The sequence below is a fragment of the Scyliorhinus torazame genome, chromosome 24 (assembly GCF_047496885.1).
Source record: "Scyliorhinus torazame isolate Kashiwa2021f chromosome 24, sScyTor2.1, whole genome shotgun sequence".
NCBI classification, from domain to species: Eukaryota; Metazoa; Chordata; class Chondrichthyes; order Carcharhiniformes; family Scyliorhinidae; genus Scyliorhinus; species Scyliorhinus torazame.
The window spans coordinates 38,962,912-38,968,757 of record NC_092730.1 but is presented as its reverse complement, the minus strand read 5'-3'; the positions used below and the strand labels follow the sequence as shown (position 1 = coordinate 38,968,757).

At 45.8% G+C, this 5,846-nt stretch overlaps 1 non-coding gene across 1 annotated transcript; it reads left to right on the top strand.

Moving 5' to 3' along the window:
- Positions 1-5,754: 5,754 nt before the first annotated feature.
- trnar-ucu (transfer RNA arginine (anticodon UCU)) lies at positions 5,755-5,846 on the top strand. The gene is given in 2 exon segments: positions 5,755-5,791; positions 5,811-5,846. It is a non-coding gene; the product is annotated as a tRNA-Arg (tRNA).

Here is a 5,846-nt window from a genome sequence, read left to right as displayed (position 1 = left end):
TGATCTGTATTAAACAGCAGGAGCGGGACCCGCAGTCTTCACCTTGTTTTAAAAGAATTTAGAGTACCCAATTCATTTTTCCCAATTAAGGGGCAATTTAGCGTGGCCAATCCACCCAGCTTGCACATCTTTGGATTCTTGGGGCGAAACCCACGCAAACACGGGAGAATGTGCAAACGTCACACGGACAATGACCCAGAGCCGGGATCGAATCTGGGACCTCGGCGCCGTCAGGCAGCAGTGCTAACCACTGTGCCGCCATGCTGCCCTCGCAGTCTACACCTTCACGGTGAGTCTGAATTTTAGTTTGGGGGTTTCAGAGAGAGCGGATGATATTGTGGAAACTGAAGTCACTTTTCCTGTGAATGGAGCCGGTTAAAGAGCCCTGGCCGGCCTGAGAGTCCCCGAACCCGGGGTCAGTGGGAGCCTGGAGACAAGGCAGATCCCAGAGAAAGGGAAATGGATTAGAGATAGAGGGCGGCTAGGAAAAGCGAGGAAGGGTGAGAGGGGGGAAAAGAGGTGAGTGACACAATGGGTGATATTGTGACAGGAACAGATGGAGGGAACTGGAGGTAGGGAGGCAGCTGGAGGCAGGATTCCCCTTTATTTATCCTGATCATTACCACTTCAAATAATTCGAACAGATTGTCATGCATGATGTGCCCTTCTTGAAGCCATGCCGAATCTGTTTCATTATGTTATATATTGCTAAATGTTCTGCTATTATATCCTTTAGAATGCACTCTAACAGTTTCCACATGACAGATATTATGCTAACTAGCATTTAGTTATCTGTTTCTGTCTCCCTCCCTTTTCGAATAAGGGTGTTATGTTGGCAGTTTTCCATAAAGAACAGTACAGCACAGGAACAGGCTCTCCGGCACTACCAGCCTGCGCTCATTATGATGCCTGTCTGAAGTAAACACGCTGCGATTTTCCAGAATTTAAGGATTCATGGAAGATTTTCACCAGTGCATCCTTTTCATCGATGAGAAGTTGGTAAGAAGGTTGTGAATCTGCAGCCTGGTTTGCAATATTGGAAATACATCTTCCGGAAGCACACTCTTCACCACTGATACCACTCCAGTCAATCTCCACTGCACAATCACCTCGCTCTTGGCGGTTTTCCAAAGGATTTGTTTGAATCCTCGCAAGGATCTAACAATCCACAGGAATGCCATATGACTCCAATTCTTTGAATCCCATCTATCAGAGCAATTTTGATAAAAGGAGGTAATCACACCTTATAGACAACGACATGCTTCCTTCAATGTAAATCTCCTTAATGACATCAAATACAATTGGCCTGAAATCTCTATTGAATAAATAAACATCAAATTCTGCAGTCAGTCCATGAACAACCCGCGCCTTCATTCCACTTATTTTTACTTTCATTTCCCTAATCCCACTTCTTTATCACAAAGGTTTCTTTAAACTCCCTTCAATAAAAGTGCTCACTTTCCTCATCGATCATTCGTAATTGTTTTCTTTTGTCTCAAACTTATGTCAAAGAGGAACGAGAACGACTGGCTGTAGGTAATGTTCACATGTCATGTGGACGAGATGTGATGCAGCTGAGGATGCTGAGTGATGTAATAGTGGACATTGTGAAGTTACTGGCCAGAAACTTCCGAATTCTATTTGCGTTTTTAATGGACAGCTACAATCCACTTGTTTATTCCAGGACACAACAATGAATAAAGTGAATCAGTGCTGAACAGTTTCTATCATCCCAATCCTCCAGCTTGTTCTTATTGACAAACCGGTCCTGGATTGAAGTTTTTTGCTTTAGGAATGAGACCACCACCTCCTGGGAATACAGCAGCCATTCCTCGAGGACCTGAGCTGTAAACGTGAAATTCAGTGAAAGGATTTCACCCTCCGCACGGAATCTGATCACCACCTCAACCCCAGCATTCAGCTTGGGTGGGCAGGCAAGACAATTTCCTTCCCCCAGCCCCCCACACAGACTGGGTAATATCCCAAACTCGTATCCTGCTCTTATCACAATGCTCCACAACATCGCTCTCTTCCCAAATCTCCAGGAATCTCACCCCAAATCCTCAAACCTTTTATTCTGTATTCAACTAACATTTTGTCCCCTGACTAAGTTCATCCTGGGAAGAGAGGTTTGGTATTCCGAGTTCCTCTGCAGATATCCGGTTTTTGTTTAATGACCAAAAGAGTCCTAAAACCTGAAAGAAAGCCTCTCTCACAGCCCTGTGAGCATGTCTCAAAGAGACGGTGCAGTCAATACCTGCAGAGTAGATAACAATGGAAAGAACTGTGAGGAATTTCACAGAGCAGAGTCGCAGGTGGACTGGGTGGTGAAGAAGCCATTCAGCATGCTCGGTTTTCTTGGTCAGGATATTGAATATCGGAGTCGGGACGTCTTATTGAAGTTGTACAATACATTGGTAAGAGCACACATGAAATACTATGTTCAGTTCTAGTCACCCTATTATGGGAAGTATATTGGTAAACTAGAAAGAGTGCCGAAGAGATTTACGAGGATGCTACCAGGACTTGGTCCTCTGGGTTATAAGGAGAGACTGGACAGGCTTGGACTTTTTTCCCTGGAGCGTCGGAGGCTTCGAGGTGAACTGATAGAGGTCTATAAAATAATGAGGAGCATAGATCAGGCAGATAGTCAACATATGTTCCCAAAGGTAGAGGAGCCAAAAGGGCATAGGTTTAAGGTGAGAGGGGAGAGATGCCAAAGAGACCAGAGAGGATTTGCTTTCACGCGGAGGGTGAGCATCCGAAATGGGCTGCCAGAGGCAGTGTAGAATCGGTACAATGTTTTCCTTTAAAATACAGTGAGATATTTACATAGAACATAGAACATACAGCACAGAACAGGCCCTTCGGCCCACGATGTTGTACAGAACCTTTGTCCTAGATTAATCATAGATTATCATTGAATTTACAGTGCAGAAGGAGGCCATTCGGCACTTTGAGTCTGCACCGGCTCCTGGAAAGAGCACCCTACCCAAACTCAACACCTCCACCCAACACCAAGGGCAATTTTGGACATTAAGGGCAATTTATCATTGGCCAATTCACCTAACCTGCACATCTTTGGACTGTGGGAGGAAACCGGAGCACCCGGAGGAAACCCACGCAGACACGGGGAGGACGTGCAGACTCCGCACAGACAGTGACCCAAGCCGGAATCGAACCTGGGACCCTGGAGCTGTGAAGCAATTGTGCTATCCACAATGCTACCGTGCTGCCCTTAAGAACAAATAAATCTACACTATATAATTTTACCGCAATCCATGTACCTATCCAATAGCTGCTTGAAGGTCCCTAATGTTTCCGACTCAACTACTTCCACAGGCAGTGATTCCATGCCCCCACTAGGTAAAGAACCTACCTCTGACATCCCCCCTATATCTTCCACCTTTCACCTTAAATTTATGTCCCCTTGTAATGGTTTGTTCCACCCGGGGAAAATGTCTCTGACTGTCTACTCTATGTGTTCCCCTGATCATCCTATAAACCTCTATCAAGTCGCCCCTCATCCTTCTCCGTTCTAATGAGAAAAGGCCGAGCTCCCTCAACCTTTCCTCGTAAGACCTACTCTCCATTCCAGGCAACATCCTGGTAAATCTTCTTTGCACCTTTTCCAAAGCTTCCACATTCTTCCTAAAATGAGGCGACCAGAACTGTACACAGTACTCCAAATGTGGCCTTACCAAAGCTTTGTACAGCTGCATCATCACCTCACGGCTCTTAAATTCAATCCCTCTGTTAATGAACGCGAGCACACCAGAGGCCTTCTTCACAGCTCTATCCACTTGAGTGGCAACTTTCAAAGATGTATGAATATGGACCATAAGGTCTCTCTGCTCCTCCACAATGCCAAGAACTCTACCGTTAACCCTGTATACCGCATTCATATTTGTCCTTCCAAAATGGACAACCTCACACTTTTCAGGGTTAAACTCCATCTGCCACTTCTCAGCCCAGCTCTGCATCCTATCTATGTCTCTTTGCAGCCGACAACAGCCCTCCTTACTATCCACAACTCCACCAATCTTCGTATCGTCTGCAAATTTACTGACCCACCCTTCAACTCCCTCATCCAAGTCATTCGTGAAAATCACAAACAGCAGAGGACCCAGCGGTACGCCACTGGTAACTGGGATCCAGGCTGAATATTTGCCATCCACCAGCACTCTCTGACTTCTATCAGTTAGCCAGTTCGTTATCTAACTGGCCAAATTTCCCACTATCCCATGCCTCCTTACTTTCTGCATAAGCCTGCCTTATCAAATGCTAATTTGATCAAATCAAATTTACCTGGGCAGGGTGAATATAGAGGGACATGGATCAAATGTGGGCAAGTGGGACTAACTTGGTGATAGAAACTGGGCAACATGGACAAGCTGGGCCGAAGGACCTGTTTCCATGCTGTAAACATCTATGACTCTGTGACTTTATGGAGGAAGTTTTCAATCACACAGATCAGGTCAAACGCAGTGACACCCTGCTGGGATTGATCTAAGCTACAGAGTGTGAGGATGTTTAGCTGAACAAACCAGAATGCTTGAAATATTTTACGAATCTGTGGTATCACTGACAAGAGAAATAGTTAACATTTCAGATCCTGACCCTTCATTGGAACGACCTGATCCTCTCTCCACAGAAGCTGCCGTGTCAGCTGAATATTTGCAGCATTTTCTGTCTTTGTTTCAGATTTGCGGCATCCGCAGTATTTTGCTGCTGGGCCAAAGGACAATGAGTTGCCTTTCCTGCTCTGAGGGTTATTGCAGGTCTCTCTGGCTGTGGGTGTCGCTGATTATCCATCTCTAGGATCTGTATTATTCAATAAGACTGCCGTTTGTGGAGGGTTTCTGAAATCCAGTCAGGGAGCTGGAGTTAAAATACACGGAGCCCTTACTCAATCCAAATGTAGGGCAGAACAGTCTCGAGGTGCTCAACGACCAGCCCAGTTTGTTATTTTCCTGTGAATACAACAGGATATAAACAGAGACAGCTGCAAACACATGTTGCATTTCATTCATAAAGTCATCGAATCAGACAGCAGAGAAATGGCCCTTCAGCGCATCGCATCTGTGCCGGTCAGAAACAACCACCGAACCATTCTCATCCCATTCCCCAGCACTTGGATCATCGCCTCGTGTACCCTGGGATCGCAAATGCCCATCTAAACACATCTTAGATATTATGAGGGGCTCTGCTCCACCAACCTTTCAGGCAGCGAGTTCCAAACTCCCGCCTCCCCCCAGGGAAAGAGGTTTTCCAATAAACGGTTTCACAAAAAAAGCCTCTGCAGTCAGGAGCTGAAAAGGGAGAGATGACCCCTCTGTCATCTTGTACTCTGTGCCGCTATTAATAAAGTCATGACACTGTTTGCTTTATAAACGTCTCTTAGAGCCTGCCGTGTCACCTTCAATGATTTGGACACATGTCCCGCTGTTCCTGCACTCTTTTTTGTAAATAGACACTTTATTTTATATTGTCTGCTTCTGTTCTTCCTCCAAAAATAAATCGCCTCATTCCTTGTCTGCTACATGTCCTCCCTTTGCACCAACCTGGCTGTGTCCTTTCGGAGTTTTACTAGAATTTCTGTAGCGCTTTTCACAACCACAGGGCGGCCCAAAACATTCCCAGACAATGAAGTAGTTTTGAAATGTCGTCACTGTGCGAATTACTGAACTTTTGAACTGCCTGTTGGACAACTACAGAAATCCTCATATGGGGATGGGAGATCGCTGCAGGTGTGGCTTTGTGCCGCAACGGATAGCGCGTTGGACTTCTAGTCGCTGTCGTGATGAGACATTCAAAGGTTGTGGGTTCGAGTCCCACCAGAGTCG